Source organism: Bombina bombina, chromosome 1 (assembly GCF_027579735.1).
Source record: "Bombina bombina isolate aBomBom1 chromosome 1, aBomBom1.pri, whole genome shotgun sequence".
Taxonomy (NCBI): domain Eukaryota; kingdom Metazoa; phylum Chordata; class Amphibia; order Anura; family Bombinatoridae; genus Bombina; species Bombina bombina.
The window spans coordinates 826,855,967-826,877,718 of record NC_069499.1 but is presented as its reverse complement, the minus strand read 5'-3'; positions in this window follow the sequence as shown (position 1 = coordinate 826,877,718).

The following is a 21,752-nucleotide window of genomic DNA, read 5'->3' as shown; positions in this document are numbered from 1 at the left end:
GTCATATTACATACCACATTCCCATCACAAATCTGGTCTAAAGCCTTTGACCTTACCTCCAAAGCCATTCACTATACGACCTTATTCAAAACTTTTTACAAATTGCTTCCACATTGGTATTTTGTCCCTATGAGACTGTTTAAGCTTGGCCTGATTGCTTCCTCTCTCTGTTGGAGGGCCTGCGGCTTGCCGGATGACTCCCTTCACATTTGGCGGGGCTGCCCCAGAATTAAGGTGCTGTGGAATAGGGTATTCACCACATTATCAAGGCTAGGTATGCAACTGATAAGGTCCCCAGAAACAGTCCTTCTTCACATTGGTCTTCACCCCCTCCCAAAACATCAGAGCTACCTATGCATTTATCTATTTACCGCCACTAAGTTAGCCTTTGCCAGATGCTGGAAAACAGATAAACCCCTGAGCTGGAACTCTATCTTGGACAACATGGCCTATATTAACTCAATGGAAAAGAACATTTTCTTTACTCTAAACAAAATTGATTTACACAAAATTATTTGGAAGGATTGGGTAACTCTATTTCAGCCCAGCTGGCAACCCTCTATCTCTTAGTAACATATCCAGTTCTCCATCTTTTTATTATTATCTTTAATATTCTTGAACTAGAATCCAGGGCCTGCCTCCCCACTCCTTCCCACTTCCCCCTCCTCTCTCTCCTTCACCCCCTTCCCTTTTCCTCCCCTTATTGATTGTATGCAACGTACGGTTACTTCACTGTGATACTTCTGACCTTACATGAAGGTTATGTTTTGACACTTTGCAAGTGTTACTTTGTGTTGACTAATTTTTATATGAATAAAGCTCTTTAAAAAAAAAAAAAAAAAAAAAAAAACAACAGAGGAAAGTTTATCACATTATTCATTGATATTTCGTAGTTCTGTTCCCCCTTAGGGGATATCTCCGCTGTCTCTCTTGTCCTATATTGTTTTTTTCCCAGAGGTTTGTAAAAAACCTGCTCAAATACCTGTCTGTGTTCACCTGTATTAGTGGTTATCCCTGTGTTAATGGGAGTAGTGTTATTAGTATATTTAGACCCTGTATTGATGTTTCTTTAGGTCTGGCTCCCTGAGTATTTGTACCTTGCATTTGTTTGGGGATATTAATAGTAACCTGTTTACCAGAGGTTTTAGCTGTGTGTTTGAGTTTGCCTTTGGATGTCACTGTGGCATCCTCACCACTTGATGCCCCCGTGTCATCTCCTGACTCCACTTCACTAAAAGAGGCCCCTGAATTCCTATCTTGCGTTCCATGGTGACCCCCTTCCTCTGGTTTGTAATGTTAGTGGTTCTTTGTATTTTTTTCAGGTAAAAGAGCTGTTAAACTTAGGGCAATGCCCTACAAAAGGCCCTTTTAAGCGCTATTGGTAGTTTATTCTAGATAAGGGTTTTTTATTTTGGGGTGTATGATTTTCTTTTGTAGGAAAAGAGCTGTTAACTTTAGGGCAATGCCCTACAAAAGGCAAATGTAAGAGCCCCCAAAAGGCCCTTTTAAGGGCCCTTGGTAATTTATTTTAAATTAGGTTTTTTTTATTTTGGGGTGGGTTATTTTTTATTTTATGAAAAAACTGAACAATGCCCTTATGCTTGCATCAAAGTCTCTTGCAAATCACAAGGGGTTAAAAAATATTGGAAAACTGAATAATCCAGGTGTGGATATCTTATGCGGTGACACAGATATTTCTCGCTTGTATATAAATAAATATTTCTGTAGAAACTGTACACCTTATAAACCACTCCTGACCTTGTTATATTAATATTGAAATGTCCCACAAGGTATGTGTATACTGAGACAAAATATAACGATGTTTGAAATTCCAATATGTTTAAAGGCAAAACATTCACTCACCCTTCTTCTTGTGGTGCAGGGGCTGAGTACTCTTACCACAGTGAGTGTCAACTTTGAGAAGGCTTGTGTATCACAAACAGGAGATATGCCCGTCAGACATATAGATTAGCCCTCCAGACGTGTAGATCCCTGGTGTCTGTATGATAGGGGGAATGTTTGCCTGCTGCTGGAGGCGGAGAGTGCCGAGACAGACCGCCAAACTGTTTCACAAAATAGAGAGCTTCCACAGCGGTGGAAAATCCAGCATTGAATGGACCGAGAAGAGTAGAAGTTAAAATATAAACTTTATTGAGTATGCATTAAGAAACCTGTGAGTGTTCACAGTGAATCAACCTATATCACAGCATAGATAGAGTCAGCCTAGTAGCCCAACATTACACGCTCCAACATGTTTCGTGCTGCAACAGCACTTCGTCAGGGATAGTGAAGGGTTAATTGCTCAGCCGTTATATACATTTTTTGTCCAATCAGATACATGCACAATATTTTTAAACCAATGGTGAAGCCTCAAAAAAACAGTCATAATGACTGTTCAGGTTGATTGGTTCATTCGCATTATCTGATTTACTTTGGTTGTGTATAACAGGTGAGCAGAATAAAAACACAATCATTTATAAAAAAAAAACAAATGAAAACATTGGGATACTTAGCTACAGATTCTAATAAAAAAATGGATGAAATAGCTCTAATAAAAATACAGTTATACCAAGATTCTGTTGTATAAATAAAATGATACGGTATGCACCTGTCACTACTATCTTCTTGTATGTGCAATGGCCTTTCTAATAGTATATCAAAAGACCTTTTTGTGTATGCATCAACACACGTACATAGTGGCTTTATTAATTAGGAGATGTAACTTATTGTTTCTAAAATATGTTAGCCGTATTATTTAACATACAAACTGTGTCAATAATGTAGAGCCAGTAGCGATACCCTTTTTGTGCATTTCTTTTTAACAGCTCTGTAGATTTTCTTTTATTCCTTTTTTCTGATACATTTTTCATAACTACACTTTAAGACATGACCTGCTGGCAATTAGTGAGGCTAGAAGTAACAGCTTAGGATTGATATTATCAAACGAGTAAGTTTGCAGAACTTATATATACAATCTATCATTTATTACTGATAAGATGAAATAAGGTTCACTAATATTAAGATTGTTGCCCTCGCGGACTTTAAAAAGTAATATTATATTGGATGAAAATCCTGCTGATTCTGACCGGATAGGGACTTGGGATTATAACCGGCTCAAAGTGACGACTTAAGATTAGTATTATTAAGCAGGTGTATTGTGCAGAACATATATATAGTCTGTCATTTATTGCTAACCAGATGTGAATAAAATTCATTAATAAATCCCATATTAAATTGTTGTCACAGTCAGGCTTGGTTATATAGTAGGATTGTTACCCCAACATACTCTGAAAAGTGATATTATATTGGATGTGATGTCCTGCTAATTCTGACCGAATAGGGACTTAGAATTTTGACCGTATAAGAACATTTGGATAACAAGAAAAGTTCTGAGGTGCTTAAATGTGTGAACACTGAAAGTTGTGATTGAAAGTTTTTGTGTACCACCGAAAAAAACAGTGACTATCATAACCTTTGTTCTAAACGGAAACCTATAATATATAATGCAAACTGAATTGTGTAACAAATAAAAGTAAAACAATATAGTAGGTCGCTATATGTGTGGTTAAAAACTAGAACAGAAATGTCAACCATTAAAATATTAGTATAAAACGTGAATAGTGATGATAAGTGTGAACCCAGTCTGTTAAAAAATGAAAATAATAATGATAATAAAGGAAAAAATAGAAAGCGTAAGTATAATATAACCCAGTGTCATAAATCCAAACTGTATGCATTGAACCAAAGTGCATAAAATGCTTTGGAATTTATATGTACTATGCTGTTCAATGAAAATAATGTGATAAAATAATGTATTGTCAGTATGAACAAACTATATATAGAATGTGATGATAATGGGAAGTGTATTAGATATAGTATTCTGCTCATTCTGACCGGATAAGGACTTAAAATTCTATCAGGCTATAAGTAACAGCTTAAAACTGATACTGTTGAGCAAGTGTGTTTGCAGAACATATAAGTACGATCTATCAATGGTCACCGACCAGGTGGAAATAAAGTTTACTAGCTAATCACATACTAGCTATTGTAACAGTCAGGCTGGGGAAAAATAAAATAATTGCCCCAACGGACTCTAAAAGATAATGTTATGTTAGATATAATATCCTGCTAATTCCGACCGGATAGGAACTTAGAATTCTGGCCAGATGGGAACATTGGATAACAAAAGAAAGGTTCTGAAATTCTAAGATGTTTAAATATATATAGCCCTAAATATTGTGTTAATAAATGTGTAACCACCGGATAGAACAGTGACTATGATGACCTTATTCTAGAAAAAACTCCTAATACATGTTGCGAACTAAATGGTATAAAAATGAAATAAAGCAATATAAAAAAAGGTCGCTACATGTGAGGATAAGAACTAGAGCAAAATGTCAATTGGAATGTTAGTGTAAAACATGAATGGTGTTGGTGGGGGTGAACCCCGTGTGTTGAAAAATGAAAAATAAAAAATGAAAAATGAAAATAAAAAATAATAAAATGAGAGTAAGAAGCGTGAGTGTAATGTAACCCGATACATATCCCCAAACTATCAATATCAAACCAAAATACGTAAATTACTCTAAGTAGAGAGATTTTGGACTTTAGGAGAGATTTTGATAAAAAAACAAATAATGCACAGAGAACATGGTTGGAGCCAAAATTAGGGTTCTTTAAATGTGGGACAAACCCATGCAAGTCATGTGATTTTGCTGAAGTAAAGCCCTCATTTGTTTCCAATAACACAGGTTCGATATATAAAATTAAATATAATCTAACCTGTAATTCAATTTTTGTAGTGTATCTGATTACCTGTAAATTTTGTAAAAAGCAATATACAGGACGTACTTCTCGTATGCTTAAAGATAGAATTAGGGAGCACTTGCTTTCCTTGCTAGAGAAAGAACCAAAGACACCTGTAGCTAAACATTTTAGGTCACACTGTGAAAAACCTTCTAAATATTTTTCATTTAAGGCTATCGATCATATTCCAAAATTGAATACAGGTGGGAATAGATATGACAAATTAAATAAACTAGAGGCCTTTTGGATCTTTACATTACAAACTGGAGCACCAATGGGCATAAATGAGAAATCTGACAGTTATTTATTGGATAGAAAGGTTATCATAGTATATTTTTACAAATTCAGTGGGGGGTAGTTATCAAGCCGTCTACTTTTCTGGCTTCGCCGGCCCAATACGCCCCCGCCTAAGCTCGCCTCACATCGCCGCCGCGGCCTTGAAAAAATACGCCTAAGTTATCAAATAAAGCTGTCAAAAAGCTGCGGGGCGATGAGCAGCGGACTGTGACAGTTATCACTCATCCGATCTCGCTGCCCTTCGGCTTTTTCCCAGCTTTATTGCTAGCCTGTCACTAAGCACTCACACTAAACTACACTGTTCTATCCCTATACCGGCGCCCCCGGAGCCCCCCGCAACTCAATAAAGTTACTAACCCCTAAACCGCCGCTCCTAGACCCTGCCGCAACTCTTATAAATGTATTAACCCCTAAACCGCCGCTCCTAGACCCTGCCGCAACTCTTATAAATGTATTAACCCCTAAACCGCCGCTCCCGGACACCGCTGCCACCTACAGTATACCTAGTAACCCCTATCCTGCCCCCCCATACCGTCGCCCTCTATTATAAAGTTATTAACCCCTATCCTGCTGATCCCGCACCTCTCTGCAACTAAATAAATAGTTTAACCCCTAAACCGCCGCTCCCTGAACCCGCCGCAACCTATATTAAACCAATTAACCCCTATCCTGCCCCCCCTACACCGTTGTCACCTATAATAAATGTATTAACCCCTAATCTGCCTCCCCTACACCGTCGCCCCCTATAATAAATTTATTAACCCCTATCCTGCCCCCCACTACGCCGCCGCCACTGTAATAAAATTATTATCCCCTAAACCTAAGTCTAACCCTAACGCCCCCCTAACTTAAATATTAATTAAATAAATCTAAATAATATTTTTATTATTAACTAAATGAATCCTATTTAAAAGTAAATACTTACCTATAAAATAAACCCTAATATAGCTACAATATAAATAATAATTATATTCTAGCCATCTTAGGATTTATTTTTATTTTACAGGCATCTTTCAATTTATTTTAACTAGGTACAATAGCTATTAAATAGTTATTAACTATTTAATAGCTTACCTAGCTAAAATAAAGAGAAATTTACCTGTAAAATAAAAACTAACCTAAGTTACAATTACACCTAACACTACACTATACTTAAATAAATTATTCCTATTTAAAACTAAATACTTACCTGTAAAATAAACCCTAAGATAGCTACAATATAATTAATAATTATATTGTAGCTATCTTAGGATTTATATTTATTTTACAGGTAACTTTGTATTTATTTTAGCTAGTTAGAATAGTTATTAAATAGTTATTAACTATTTAATAACTACCTAGCTAAAAGAAATACAAAATTACCTGTAAAATAAATCCTAACCTAAGTTACAATTAAACCTAACACTACACTATCATTAAATTAATTAAATAAACTACCTACAAATAACTACAATTAAATACAATTACATAAACTAACTAAAGTACAAAAAATAAAAAAAGCTAAGTTACAAAAAATAAAAAAATAAGTTACAAACATGTTAAAAATATTACAACAATATTAAGCTACTTACACCTAATCTAAGCCCCCTAATAAAATAACAAACCCCCCCAAAATAAAAAAATGCCCTACCCAATTCTAAATTAAATAAAGTTCAAAGCTCTTTTACCTTACCAGCCCTTAAAAGGGCCATTTGTGGGGGCATGCCCCAAAGAAAACAGCTCTTTTGCCTGTAAAAGAAAAATACAACCCCCCCAACATTAAAACCCACCACCCACATACCCCTAATCTAACCCAAACCCCCCTTACAAAAACCTAACACTAATCCCCTGAAGATCATCCTACCTTGTCTTCACTCAGCCGAGCAGCGATGGAACCGAAGTGGACATCCGGAGCGGAAGAAGTTAATCCTCCAAGCGGCGCTGAAGAAATCTTCCATCCGATGAAGTCATCATCCAGGCGGCGCTGAAGAAAAGTCTTCGATCCGGCCGATGTCATCTTCAAAGAGGCGCTGAAGAGGTCTTCTATCCGGGCGAAGTCATCTTCCAAGCCGGGTCTTGAATCTTCCTTCCGCCGACGCGGAACCTCCTTCTTCACCGACGGACTACGACGAATGAAGGCTCCTTTAAGGGACGTCATCCAAGATGGCGTCCCCTCAATTCCGATTGGCTGATAGGATTCTATCAGCCAATCGGAATTAAGGTAGGAAAATTCTGATTGGCTGATGGAATCAGCCAATCAGATTCAAGTTCAATCCGATTGGCTGATCCAATCAGCCAATCAGATTGAGTTCGCATTCTATTGGCTGATCGGAACAGCCAATAGAATGCGAGCTCAATCTGATTGGCTGATTCCATCAGCCAATCAGATTTTTCCTACCTTAATTCCGATTGGCTGATAGAATCCTATCAGCCAATCGGAATTGAGGGGACGCCATCTTGGATGACGTCCCTTAAAGGAGCCTTCATTCGTCGTAGTCCGTCGGTGAAGAAGGAGGTTCCGCGTCGGCGGAAGGAAGATTCAAGACCCGGCTTGGAAGATGACATCGCCCGGATAGAAGACCTCTTCAGCGCCTCTTTGAAGATGACATCGGCCGGATCGAAGACTTTTCTTCAGCGCCGCCTGGATGATGACTTCATCGGATGGAAGATTTCTTCAGCGCCGCTTGGAGGATTAACTTCTTCCGCTCCGGATGTCCAACTTCGGTTCCATCGCTGCTCGGCTGAGTGAAGACAAGGTAGGATGATCTTCAGGGGATTAGTGTTAGGTTTTTGTAAGGGGGGTTTGGGTTAGATTAGGGGTATGTGGGTGGTGGGTTTTAATGTTGGGGGGGGTTGTATTTTTCTTTTACAGGCAAAAGAGCTGTTTTCTTTGGGGCATGCCCCCACAAATGGCCCTTTTAAGGGCTGGTAAGGTAAAAGAGCTTTGAACTTTATTTAATTTAGAATAGGGTAGGGCATTTTTTTATTTTGGGGGGGTTTGTTATTTTATTAGGGGGCTTAGATTAGGTGTAAGTAGCTTAAAATTGTTGTAATATTTTTAACATATTTGTAACTTATTTTTTTATTTTTTGTAACTTAGCTTTTTTTATTTTTTTGTACTTTAGTTAGTTTATGTAATTGTATTTAATTGTAGTTATTTGTAGGTAGTTTATTTAATTAATTTAATGATAGTGTAGTATTAGGTTTAATTGTAACTTAAGTTAGGATTTATTTTACAGGTAATTTTGTATTTCTTTTAGCTAGGTAGTTAATAACTATTTAATAACTATTCTAACTAGCTAAAATAAATACAAAGTTACCTGTAAAATAAATATAAATCCTAAGATAGCTACAATATAATTATTAATTATATTGTAGCTATCTTAGGGTTTATTTTACAGGTAAGTATTTATTTTTAAATAGTAATAATTTATTAAAGTATAGTGTAGTGTTAGGTGTAATTGTAACTTAGGTTAGTTTTTATTTTACAGGTAAATTTCTCTTTATTTTAGCTAGGTAAGCTATTAAATAGTTAATAACTATTTAATAGCTATTGTACCTAGTTAAAATAAATTGAAAGGTACCTGTAAAATAAAAATAAATCCTAAGATAGCTAGAATATAATTATTATTTATATTGTAGCTATATTAGGGTTTATTTTAAAGGTAAGTATTTAGTTTTAAATAGGATTCATTTAGTTAATAAGAGTTAATTTATTTAGATTTATTTAATTAATATTTAAGTTAGGGGGGCGTTAGGGTTAGACTTAGGTTTAGGGGTTAATAATTTTATTACAGTGGCGGCGGTGTAGTGGGGGGCAGGATAGGGGTTAATAAATTTATTATAGGTGGCGACGGTGTAGGGGGGGCAGGATAGGGGTTAATACATTTAATATAGGTTGCGGCGGGTTCAGGGAGCGGCGGTTTAGGGGTTAATACATTTATTATAGTTGCGGTGGTCTCCGGGAGCGGCGGTTTAGGGGTTAATATGTATAGAGTAGCTTGCGGTGGGCTCCGGGAGCGGCGGTTTAGGGGGTAATAACTTTATTTAGTTGCGGCGGTGTAGGGGGGACAGATTAGTGGTGTTTAGACTCGGGGTACATGTTAGGGTGTTAGGTGCAGACATCTCCCATAGGAATGAATGGGATGTCTGTCAGCAGCGAACTTGTACTTTCGCTATGGTCAGACTCCCATTGATTCCTATGGGATCCGCCGCCTCCAGGGGTGGCGGTTTGAAAACCAGGTACGCTGGGCCGTAAAAGTGCCGAGCGTACCTGCTAGTTTTTTGATAACTAGCAAAAGTAGTGAGAATGTGCCGCACTTGTGTGCGGAACATCTGGAGTGACGTAAGAATCGATCTGTGTCGGACTGAGTCCGGCGGATCGAAGCTTACGTCACAAAATTCTACTTTTGCCGGTCTCGAGCCTTTGATAACTAAGGCGTATCAGCCTCGCCACAAATACGCTGCGGAATTCCAGCGTATTTGAGGTTGACGGCTTGATAACTAGGCCCCTATATCTCCTTTCATTTTTTATTCTTTACATTTTTTCTTTCCCGCACATATTGCATACTATGTAATATTTATATTTTAATAATATTCAATATTGATATTTGGTTTTTGACATTTGTTCCTTATTTTGGTTTTTCATAATATGCAGTATAATTATCACTTTCCATTATTTTATTCACTATATATAGTTTGTCCATACATGATAACATATTATTTCATTACACTAATTTTTTATTGAAAAGTATAGCACACATTTTACTTAGAGTAATTTACGTATTTTGGTTTGATATTGATAGTTTGGGGATATGTATCGGGTTACATTACACTCACGCTTCTTACTCTCATTTTATTATTTTTTATTTTCATTTTTCATTTTTTATTTTTCATTTTTCAACACACGGGGTTCACCCCCACCAACACCATTCATGTTTTACACTAACATTCCAATTGACATTTTGCTCTAGTTCTTATCCTCACATGTAGCGACCTTTTTTTATATTGCTTTATTTCATTTTTATACCATTTAGTTCGCAACATGTATTAGGAGTTTTTTCTAGAATAAGGTCATCATAGTCACTGTTCTATCCGGTGGTTACACATTTATTAACACAATATTTAGGGCTATATATATTTAAACATCTTAGAATTTCAGAACCTTTCTTTTGTTATCCAATGTTCCCATCTGGCCAGAATTCTAAGTTCCTATCCGGTCGGAATTAGCAGGATATTATATCTAACATAACATTATCTTTTAGAGTCCGTTGGGGCAATTATTTTATTTTTCCCCAGCCTGACTGTTACAATAGCTAGTATGTGATTAGCTAGTAAACTTTATTTCCACCTGGTCGGTGACCATTGATAGATCGTACTTATATGTTCTGCAAACACACTTGCTCAACAGTATCAGTTTTAAGCTGTTACTTATAGCCTGATAGAATTTTAAGTCCTTATCCGGTCAGAATGAGCAGAATACTATATCTAATACACTTCCCATTATCATCACATTCTATATATAGTTTGTTCATACTGACAATACATTATTTTATCACATTATTTTCATTGAACAGCATAGTACATATACCTTCCAAAGCATTTTATGCACTTTGGTTCAATGCATACAGTTTGGATTTATGACACTGGGTTATATTATACTTACGCTTTCTATTTTTTCCTTTATTATCATTATTATTTTCATTTTTTTTTTTTTTTTCTGGAACACTTTTATTGATAATTTCAGAGAAAATACAAAAAAAAGAAAAAAACTTGTATTCAAACTACAAGGGCAGCCGCATACAACTAACAGGTAGGCTTCCCTCATAAAATATTATTTATTTTTTTTTTCAAATTTTTTTTTATTGAGGTACTAGAGATAGGCATACAAACAGTATGAACATACAAATAAACTGCAATACAATAAGTTATAACATTGATAGTCAAATTAAGACACAGTGCCTATATAAAAGCTAACCTCCCAGAACAAACCTAAAGGGTCACTCTTGGGCCTTAAGTAAGGAGACAAGCCTGAGAGTAAGGGAAGGTATAATAAAATGGAGAGACCTCTCTTGGATCTCTCAATGAAGACCTCAGATTTTATATTTTATCTTACAATGCAACCAAGTAGCGTACTATAAGTAATACAGTATTATATTAATTATAAACTCCGTGGGCCTACCCGTGGGCACAAAATAAATATTGATCACTCTGGAGTACTGCTATATCTACAATATAGTTTGTAGTAGGCATTTAGCTTTAAAAGTTAGAAGCCACGAAGACAGGGTATGTTAAATTCTTTTGAGAATCCATAAGTCCACATCGCCAGAGGGGCAGTGTGATTAAAAGAGGTGAGGCCAACCCAGAAAGAAATAACTACCTTACCATCTGGATTATGTGACAGGGCTAAATTAGAGTCAGTTATCAAAACAATAGGGGCTAGGTCATTCTATAATAGGGGATCCGACTGGTAGACAGATTGTGGCATTATTAAGGGAGGGCTTCATATGACGTATGGGTTCAACCCCATAGCCATAAACCTAGTAGAACACAGTGTCTGCTACCTAAGGATATCACATTAATCCCCTAGATTCCCAGCAGTAGATAGAGTAAGCACGCCTTCACTGTCTCGGCCGCTGACAGTTCGGCATTGGGGAACTGCAAACAAAGTATGACTACAAGGGCATGGGAACTAATGTCATAATAAGAGGTCCATTTAAATGTGGGTACAAACATTTTTAAGTAGCCTCTGGTTTTCTAAATTGGCTATACCTAACCCAAGGAGGTCATATACACTAGTGTATTGTCTACCTCATGATTAACCTCTATAATATCTAGTAGTATAGATAAGTGAGAGCATCATATGCCTATGTTTGTGGCTTGCCCTGGGTAGAAATTATATTGAATACCTTAGCTGTAAGCATTGGACAGAGAGGATTATACATGCCTATAGCCTATTAATAATTATTTGTTTTAGACTCTAGTATTCAGCTAAACGTATAAGCCCTAAACAACTGGGCGATTAAATGAAAACACATTTATACATAGATATTAAATCTTAGATATTAGACATTAAATCTTACACTTTTCAAACACACAGATATCACTTTACAACTGAACTACTTTTCAAGGAGAATTAAGGTTGTCATATAAGCTGTGTAACCAGTTTGAGTAAGCAGGACAGCAGACCTAATAAACTGCAGCTATACACAGGAGGGGTGGATTATGCACACATATAAAGATAGCCAGGGCTATGAATTCTGTCCTAACATAGGGTGTAATACTTGTTACAGTGTCCATACGATTACCGCTTTTCAAACTGTAGGCTTTAGTGCTACCATTAGGATTCTTATAAGATTAATGCGGACAAGGAAAGAAAACTTAGCCGCAAATTAAAAAGTTCCCAGAGAAAAATGTTTATGAAAAAGCAGTCCCAGCGTTTATCTGTAAGCAACTTAGGGGATAGTTAAAATACTTCTGCTGCGTCTTCTCCCATATCCCTGTTGCACATGTGGGTTTTCAGACATTACCCTATGCCGGAACGCCATGATGGACTGATTCCATCCACAATGACTCCCATAAAGAAGGTATGACAGTACCTCTGCACGATGTTCCGTGCCTCCACACAGTCCACTGCTAGATCTGCCGCTGACTCTCCGCTCCGTGTCAGGCAAAGTGAAATTAGACTGCTCAGTCCCTTCTCTGGTAGGCTTAAGGGACCAGTATGCCTCCCCGTAACGTGAGGATCCATGGTGTGACCCGAGACCACAGCGCTCCCCGATCTCAGGTCATTGCAGATGCCGTTTTCAATGTGCGCCCCGGACTGCTCCATCCCTTGGAGGTGCGGCTTAGAGTATTGCAGGCAGTATAGGGTCGCTGCAGGGGCTTCATGCTGGACTTGTAGGTCTCCACTGGATTCTTCTGCGGCTATGACCGGATCATGGGTAGTGAGTATGTTAGAGCTGAAACAATGGTCCACTAGTCGGTGTAGCCTAAGAAAATGTTCCTCCAGAAGCACAAATATTGCTTCCTGGATGTATTGCATGATAGCTGGAGAGTCCCACAGAGTTAATAGGTATAACTTGGTTGCAATTCAGCACTTATGTAGCGCCGCGTAACGACAGGATGAAAGTGTATCCCGCCGGGGGGTATAGAGGAGGCCAAGGCCTCCAAGAAGCTCCGAGCACTGATGCTAGCAGCTATCTCATCAATATCAATCTCATTCGATGCACTGCTTGTAGTAGACTTCAGTTCTGAGTAGAATTTGTATGGATGATGCTATTAAAAGGTGCAATTAGAATAATATTTCTAAAAAGCTGGAGCAGCATGCAGTGTGCGACTGAACATGGCCGCTGCCCGGAAGTTCCCCCTATTTTCATTTTTTAACACACTGGGTTCACACTTATCATCACTATTCACGTTTTATACTAATATTTTAATGGTTGACATTTCTGTTCTAGTTTTTAACCACACATATAGCGACCTACTATATTGTTTTACTTTTATTTTTTACACAATTCAGTTTGCATTATATATTATAGGTTTCCGTTTAGAACAAAGGTTATGATAGTCACTGTTTTTTTCGGTGGTACACAAAAACTTTCAATCACAACTTTCAGTGTTCACACATTTAAGCACCTCAGAACTTTTCTTGTTATCCAAATGTTCTTATCCGGTCAAAATTCTAAGTCCCTATTCGGTCAGAATTAGCAGGACATCACACCCAATATAATATCACTTTTCAGAGTATGTTGGGGTAACAATCCTACTATATAACCAAGCCTGACTGTGACAACAATTTAATATGGGATTTATTAATTAATTTTATTCACATCTGGTTAGCAATAAATGACAGACTATATATATGTTCTGCACAATACACCTGCTTAATAATACTAATCTTAAGTCGTCACTTTGAGCCGGTTATAATCCCAAGTCCCTATCCGGTCAGAATCAGCAGGATTTTCATCCAATATAATATTACTTTTTAAAGTCCGCGAGGGCAACAATCTTAATATTAGTGAACCTTATTTCATCTTATCAGTAATAAATGATAGATTGTATATATAAGTTCTGCAAACTTACTCGTTTGATAATATCAATCCTAAGCTGTTACTTCTAGCCTCACTAATTGCCAGCAGGTCATGTCTTAAAGTGTAGTTATGAAAAATGTATCAGAAAAAAGGAATAAAAGAAAATCTACAGAGCTGTTAAAAAGAAATGCACAAAAAGGGTATCGCTACTGGCTCTACATTATTGACACAGTTTGTATGTTAAATAATACGGCTAACATATTTTAGAAACAATAAATTACATCTTCTAATTAATAAAGCCACTATGTACGTGTGTTGATGCATACACAAAAAGGTCTTTTGATATACTATTAGAAAGGCCATTGCACATACAAGAAGATAGTAGTGACAGGTGCATACCGTATCATTTTATTTATACAACAGAATCTTGGTATAACTGTATTTTTATTAGAGCTATTTCATCCATTTTTTTATTAGAATCTGTAGCTAAGTATCCCAATGTTTTCATTTGTTTTTTTTTTATAAATGATTGTGTTTTTATTCTGCTCACCTGTTATACACAACCAAAGTAAATCAGATAATGCGAATGAACCAATCAACCTGAACAGTCATTATGACTGTTTTTTTGAGGCTTCACCATTGGTTTAAAAATATTGTGCATGTATCTGATTGGACAAAAAATGTATATAACGGCTGAGCAATTAACCCTTCACTATCCCTGACGAAGTGCTGTTGCAGCACGAAACATGTTGGAGCGTGTAATGTTGGGCTACTAGGCTGACTCTATCTATGCTGTGATATAGGTTGATTCACTGTGAACACTCACAGGTTTCTTAATGCATACTCAATAAAGTTTATATTTTAACTTCTACTCTTCTCGGTCCATTCAATGCTGGATTTTCCACCGCTGTGGAAGCTCTCTATTTTTTATTTTAAAAGGGTATTAGGTAATGGGAATAATTTTTATTGTTTTGGATAATTTCCGCCTAGATTACCAGTTTTGCGTTAGAAGCTATACGGTGCTAACGAGCAGTTTATGCTCACCGCTCACTTACAGACAGCGCTGGTATTATGGGTTTTTACAAACCCTGCGTTAACCGCAAAAAAGTGAGCGTAGAGCAAAATTTTGCTCCACATCTCACCTCAATACCAGCGCTGCTTACGTTAGCGGTGAGCTGGCTGAACGTGCTCGTGCACGATTTCCCCATAGGAATCAATGGGGTAGAGCCGGCTGAAAAAAAACCTAACACCTGCAAAAAAGCAGCGTTTAGCTCCTAACGCAGCCCCATTGATTCCTATGAAAAAATAAAAAATAATGTCTACCTAACACCCTAACATGAACCCCGAGTCTAAACACCCCTAATCTTACACTTATTAACCCCTAATCTGCTGCCCCCGACATCGCCGACACCTGCATTATATAATTAACCCCTAATCTGCTGCTCTGGGCACCGCCGCCACCTAAATTATACTTATTAACCCCTAATCTGCCGTCCCCAACGTCGCCGCCACTATTCTAAATTTATTAATCCCTAAACCTAAGTCTACGATTACGAGTTTTGCGTTAGAAGCTATGCAGTGCTAACGAGCAGTTTATGCTCACCGCTCACTTACAGACAGCGCTGGTATTACGGGTTTTTACAAACCCAGCGTTAACCGCAAAAAAGTGAGCGTAGAGCAAAATTTTGCTCCACATCTCACCTCAATACCAGCGCTGCTTACGTTAGCGGCGAGCTGGCTGAACGTGCTCGTGCACGATTTCCCCATAGGGATCAATGGGGTAGAGCCGGCTGGAAAAAAACCTAACACCTGCAAAAAAGCAGCGTTTAGCTCCTAACCCAGCCCCATTGATTCCTATGGGGAAATAAAGTTATGTCTACACCTAACACCCTAACATGAACCCCGAGTCTAAACACCCCTAATCTTACACTTATTAACCCCTAATCTGCCGCCCCGACATCGCCGACACCTGCATTATATTATTAACCCCTAATATGCTGCTCCGGACACCGCTGCCACCTATATTATACTTATTAACCCCTAATCTGCCGTCCCCAACGTCGCCGCCACCTACCTACACTTATTAACCCCTAATCTGCCGTCCCCAACGTCGCCGCACTATTCTAAATGTATTAATCCCTAAACCTAAATCTAACCCTAACCCCCCCTAACTTAAATATAATTTAAATAAATCTAAATAAATATTACTATCATTAACTAAATTATTCCTATTTGAAACTAAATACTTACCTGTAAAATAAACCCTAAGCTAGCTACAATATAACGAATAGTTACATTGTATCTATCTTATGGTTTATTTTTATTTTACAGGCAAGTTTGTATTAATTTTAACTAGGTAGAATAGTTATTAAATAGTTATTAACTATTTAATAAACTACCTAGTTAAAATAAATACAAAAGTACCTGTAAAATAAAATCTAACCTAAGTTACAATAATACCTAACACTACACTATAATTAAATAAATTAAAACTTGCCTGTAAAATAAAAAATAAACCCTGGGATAGCTACAATGTAATTATTAGTTATATTGTTGCTAGCTTAGGTTTTTTTTTTTTACAGGTAAGTACAGGTGGCCCTCGGTTTACGACGGTTCATTTTGGGCCGTTTCAGAATAACGCCCTTTTTTTTCAGTCATGTGACTGCTATTGAAAAGCATTGACTGCTATTGAAAGCATTAGCACATGCATACATTAAAATAGCCAGTAGGTGGCGCTGTCCGCTTGTGTTGCAGCAAACACATGCAAAGAAAAGCAAGCCAGACGTGATCAATGGATCAGCTTTCAAAGGAACAAGATCTAGCAGCCACTTCCCTTAGATGCAGACTCAATGCAAAGAACTGTTTGCAGAAAAAGGCAAGTAAAAAACGTTTTTGTTCATTAAACTTAGTTTGATGATGATACAGTCTGTAGTGTGATTAAACACAGGCAGGCTGAAATTAATCAGTGTATAACCAGACCTGAGTAATGGAGCCGTTTTTAAAGGAACAAGATCTAGCAGCCACTTCTCTTAGCTGCAGAAAAATGCAAGTAAAAAAACATTTTTTCTTCATTAAACTTAGTTTGATGATGATACAGTCTGTTGTGTGATTATTTTGTTTTTGTTCATTAAACTTAGATTGATGATGATACAGTCTGTGTTTGTGTGATAATTTTATTAGGTGCGGTTTAGCAAATGTTTTTGTTTATTACAGGGCCGGACTGGGACCAAAAAGAGGCCCGGGCATTTTAGGGCAAAGAGGCCCCCCCCCCCTCGGCTCACCATTTCTTATTTAAAGGGACAGTCTAGTCAAAATTAAACTTTCATGATTCGGATAGGGCATGTCACTTTAAACAACTTTTCCAATTTATATTTATCATCAAATTTGCTTTGTTCTCTTAGTGTTCTTTGTTGAAAGTTAAACATAGATAGGCTCATATGCTAAGGTCTAAGGCCTTGAAGGCCACCTCTTCTCTGGATGCATTTGACAGTTTTTCACAGCTAGAGGGTGTTAGTTCATGTGTGCCATATAGATAACTTTGCACTCACGCCAGTGGAGTTACGTATGAGAGGGCACTGATTGGCTAAAATGCAAGTCTGTTAAAATAACTGAGATAATGGGACAGTCTGCAGAGACTTAGATACAAGGTAATCACAGAGGTTAAAAGTATATTAATATAACTGTGTTGGTTATGCAAAACTGGTGAATGGGTAATAAAGGGATTATCTATATTTTTAAACAATAACAATTCTGGAGTAGAATTGTTATTGTTTAAAAATTGCCAGCAGCCTCTTATTTATTAGGGACTCTAATGATTATTATCCTACATAAAATGAGAAATAAACAAAGTACAAAAACACAAATACATACAAATTTCCCAGAGAAGATAAAATAAAAGCTCCAGCTTCACAGAGATTCAAATATCTGTATATGACAAACTATGTATAGGTAACGATGTTAACACACCTTTATGTAGACACTGAAATCAACCTCTTGGCATCATAGATAGGCTTTATGGAAAATATTAGGATAGTTACTCAAAAAGGATGAACTTCAAAGGGATTAATATAAAGTATAGTAGCTTATAGTCCCCCAAACATCGATCTGCCTTAACCCCCCCCCTCCCCCAGAGGGCAAGTCCTACCGGAGAATGTATAGTGTTAGGGAATTTAGGGGCATACTTGAACATTACTAATCAGGGGCTTAGGTGTTCAGGCACCCTGTGAGGGCTACTCTTGTGGCTGATGGGGTTTACAGGGGGGTGCTGAGGCTGATTGGGGTTACAAGGGGGACCCTGGGGCTAATGGGGATTACAGGGTGGGGGTGCTGAAGCTGCTGGTTATAGGGGTGCGCTGAGGCTGATGATGGTTACGGGGGGCCCTGGGGTGGTGGTGGTTACAGGGGGGGCTGGGGCTGATTGTGGTTACAGGGAGGAGGCTGGGGCTGATGGTGGTTACAGGGGTGAGGCTGGGGCTGATGGTGGTTACAGGGGGGGTGCTGAGGCTGATGATTACAGAGGGGGGCCCTGGGGCTGATGGTGGTTACAGGGGGGGGGCTAGGACTGATGGTGGTTACAGGGGGGTGCTGAGGCTGATTGGGGTTACAGGGAGTGGTGCTGAGGCCGATTGGGGTTACAAGTAGAACCCTGGGGCTAATGGGGATTACAGGGTGGGGGTGCTAAGGCTGATGGTTACAGAGGGGGGGGCTGGGGATGATGGTATTTACAGGGGGGCTGGGGCTGATGGTGGTTACAGCCTCAGCATCCCCCCTGTAAACACCATCAGCCCCAGGGCCCCCCTGTAGATCCCATCAGCCCCAGGGCCCCCCTGTAAATTCCATCAGCCCCAGCCCCCCTTAACTTCCATCAGCCGCAGGGTCCCCCTGTAACTTCCATCAGCCCCAGCCCCCCCTGTAACTCCCATCAGCCCCACCTGTAACTCCCATCAGTCCCCCCAGGGACCCACCTGTAACTCCCATCAGCCCCAGAGCCCCCTCCCCTGTATCTCCAATCAGCCTCATCAGTGTCATCACCCCCCTGTTACCTGTAAACCCCATCAGCACCAGGGCACCCCATCATGTAACTACCATAAGCCCCAGGGCCCCCTCCTTTAACTACCATCAGATCCAGGGTCCCCCTATAACTACCATCAGCACCAAGGCCATTTTGTATATGAATGAGAAAAGGTTCTCTCAGTCTCTCTCTCTCTGAGACCAGACCTGCCTCCTACCTGCCCTGCAGCTGCTGCTGGCCAGTCATCATAGTGGCGCTGCTCACTAGCCCCCCGGCCTCACGGAATGCCATTGCCCATGGTCTGGACTGGAGTCTGGAGAATGGGATGGAGGCTGCCTAATCCTATGTATGGATGGATGCGGATGATGGAGCCACTCAGGGGACCCACCCGGCCTGGCGGCAGCATGTTTCCAGCCCATCTCCAGCCACTGACACACGACACCCACGTGGACCCTGCACGCGGCATGAGTGTAGTGCAGCCGCATGCAGGGCGTGTCACTCGAAGTGCACGCTCAGCCTCAGAGCTCAGACCCAGGCCGGAAGTAGTGTGTGCCTGTGCGGCGGCGGCCAATAAATTATTGGGATTCTGTATCAGTATGACTGAGGAATGATGGAATGCCCGGTATGCCCTATGGCCAGTCCGGGCCTGGTTTATTAAACTTAGTTTGATGATGATACAATCTATATGATTAGGTTAATAATGCTGTTTCGCATTTAAAGTCTTCATTTCAAAGCTTTAAAAATAATGTATTAGGTGTTACTTATGTCAATTTTGAGAGGGGCCTGGAACCTAACTCCCTCACTTCCCATTGACTTACATTATAAACTGGGTTTCAATTTACAACGGTTTCGATTTACAACCATTCCTTCTGGAACCTAACCCCGGCGTAAACTGAGGGCTACCTGTATTTAGTTTTAAATAGGAATAATTTAGTTAATGATAGTAATATTTCTTTAGATTTATTTAAATTATATTTAAGTTAGGGGGGGCAGATTAGGGGTTAATAATATAATGTAGGTGGCGGCGATGTTAGGGATGGCAGATTAGGGGTTAATAATATTTAACTAATGTTTGCGAATCGGGAGTGCAGCGGTTTAAGGGTTAATATATTTATTATAGTGGTGGCGATGTCCGGTTCGGCAGATTAGGGGTTAAACATTTTATTATAGTGTTTACAATGTGGGAGGGCCTCGGCTTAGGGGTTAATAGGTAGTTTATAGGTGTTAGTGTACTTTTTAGCACTTTAGTTAAGAGTTTTATGCTACAGCGTTGTAGTGTAAAACTCTTAACTACTGACTTTAACCAGTTTTGACAGGAGAGGGTGTACCACTCACTTTTTGTCAGACTCGTAATACCGGCGCTATGCAAGTCCCATTGAAAAAATAGGATACGCAATTTACGTAAGTGGATTTGCGGTATTTCCAAGTCTGGCAAACAAAGTGAGCGGTACACCTGTACCTGCAAGATTCATAATACCAGCGGGCATTAAAAAGCAGCGTTAGGACCGGCCAACGCTGCCTAACACACAACTCGTAATCTAGGTGTTCGTTTGTTATTTTTTGTAATGGTAGGTTTTTTTTACTTTTTGTAATTTTAGTGTTTTGTTTTTTTTGTAATAGTAGTTTTTTTATTTTTGTAATGTTAGGTTTTAGTGTAAGGCAGCTTAGGTTTTATTTCACAGGTAAATTTGTATTTATTTTAACTAGGTAGTTAGTAAATAGTTAATAACTATTTACTAACTAGTCTACCTAGTTAAAATAAATAGCTCATAAGTGTCCAGGAAAACATAATAGAACTAAGTTTGAGTCTTCAAATTGAACAGCCAATAGGATTTCAGTAGCTCTCATCCTATTGGCTGATTTAAATTTGAAGACTCAAGTCAGCCAATAGGAATTCAAGGTACACCATATTTAAACGTGTACCTTGAATTCAATCCTCAGTGTGCTGCGGTGATTGTACGCAGAGGATCTCTACGCTCCATGCCTCCACGGTCTCCGGTCTTCATTTCCGCCGTCACTGGCTTGTTCCTGGAAGAAGATAGACGATATCGACACTTGGAAGAAGACTTCACCGCTGGACTTCAGGAACCATGAGTACCTATTTGGGGGTTAGACTTAGGCTTTTTTTTTTCATTTTTTAGATTAGGGTTTTAATAGCCTTTGAAAAAGAGCTGAATGCCCTTTTAAGGGCAATACCCATACAAATGCCCCTTAAGGGGCAATGGGTAGTTTAGGATTTTTTAGTGTTAGCATTTTTTTATTTTGGGGTTTTGATGGGTGGGGGTTTTATTGTTAGAGGGGGGACTTAGTATTTTTTAAGGTAAAATAGCTGTTTAACTTAGGGCAATGCCTTACAAAAGGACCTTTTAAGGCCTATTGGTAGTTTAGCATTAGATTAGGGGGTGTTTTTATTTGGGGGGGGGGTTATTTTCATAGGGATTATGTTTAATTGTTTTATTTTTGATAATTTGGTTTCTTATTTTATGTAATGTTAGCATTTTTTATTGTTTGTAATAATTTAATCTTAGTTTTTTTATTTTTAAGTAATGTTAGCTTTTTTCTTTTGTTTGTAATTTAGTATTTTTTAATTTAGGTAATTGGGGTTAATTTAGGGGATGTTAGGTTAG